Source organism: Pteropus alecto, unplaced genomic scaffold (assembly GCF_000325575.1).
Source record: "Pteropus alecto unplaced genomic scaffold, ASM32557v1 scaffold251, whole genome shotgun sequence".
NCBI classification, from domain to species: Eukaryota; Metazoa; Chordata; class Mammalia; order Chiroptera; family Pteropodidae; genus Pteropus; species Pteropus alecto.
In genome coordinates, this window is record NW_006431048.1 from 1,330,036 (window position 1) to 1,331,156 (window position 1,121).

Consider the following 1,121-nt stretch of genomic DNA (forward strand, 5'->3'; position numbering starts at 1 on the left):
ATTGTGACTCATAGAAAAAGCCTAAAATATATTCTTGACACGGTTTACTGAGAGAGAGAAATGTTTCTTTATAAAAAAAAATCTTCGTACATGTGCAAATGGGGAGAAGGGGGCTAATTCTGCGCATTGGAGGGAACAAGGTGAACAATTAATTCGATAGTTTCTGGAAGGCTATACAGTATATCCCCAAACTCTATTGAAATACAATTCCCTCTGGCAGAGGTGACCTGTTAGGCCATTATGCAAGTAGCAGGGCAGCCAGGAAAGCTCAATAGATGCACTTGAAGAGCGGGAAGAGGCTTGTAGAGGTGATAAATTGCAAAACACTTTCAAGTTCACAGTATTGTCCAGAGCCAGACATAGAGAAACCCTTCCTAAAGCATCCGATTCAAGGAGTCCAAGTTCGCACGCTTCTAGGCATTCTATTGATTAACACTTGCGTCCTTCAACAGGTAGCGCCAATTACAACCCCTAAAGCACGGCCGCCCGGCATACTGGCCAATTCTGCTGTCAATCAATTACTTCACCACTTTTCTAGCTTCTCCCCTCCCCCTTTCATTGGCTTTTCCATAGGCCTATCCCGAAATTTCTTCCGCGCCTCGCAACCGCGGAACTTGGCCCTTTTGAGCCTAGGATTGGAGAAGTAGCTATTCCCTCCCTTTGATGTCCCGGCACTCTCCGCCCCTTTCACGAGCTCAGGGCGGCCTGGGCAGGAGGGGGCGGGGCGAGCGAGGGGCGGGGCTTGCCTCCCACGGCGGGAGGGCGGAGCCTGCGGTGGAGCCTTCCTGCTCCGTTAGGACCTCGGAGAGCGCCAGGAGCCGCGGTCCGAGAGACTGGAGAAGCGGCCGGAGCGGGTCTGGACCTACGCCTGCGAGCCCGCCTCCATCTGCACCCCGAGCTTCCCCGGGCGGCGGGCGGATAGTGGCGGCTGAAGAAGGTGCCTAAGTCGAGAGTCCGATAGTCATCCCTCTTGGACGCCGCCGTCCAGCAGCGGCTCCCTCACACCTGTGTGTGCGTCTGTGAGCGTGAGCGCCCGCGCGTGAATGTCCGTGTGAAGGTGTTTGTGTGTTCGCGCGCCCGCGGGAGAGAGCCCCGCGCCTAGGCGCTCGGCCCGGGGAGGG

The 1,121-nt window shown here is 55.7% G+C and overlaps 1 protein-coding gene across 1 annotated transcript in view; it reads left to right on the forward strand.

Annotated features, from left to right (window-relative positions):
* Nucleotides 1-878: 878 nt before the first annotated feature.
* STXBP5L (syntaxin binding protein 5 like) overlaps nucleotides 879-1,121 on the forward strand; it is a 257,780-nt gene continuing 257,537 nt past the window's right edge. Inside the window, exon 1 of the mRNA XM_006905548.2 lies at nucleotides 879-937. The gene's annotated coding sequence lies outside the window, so the exon portion shown is untranslated. The remainder of the gene's footprint in view (nucleotides 938-1,121) is intronic.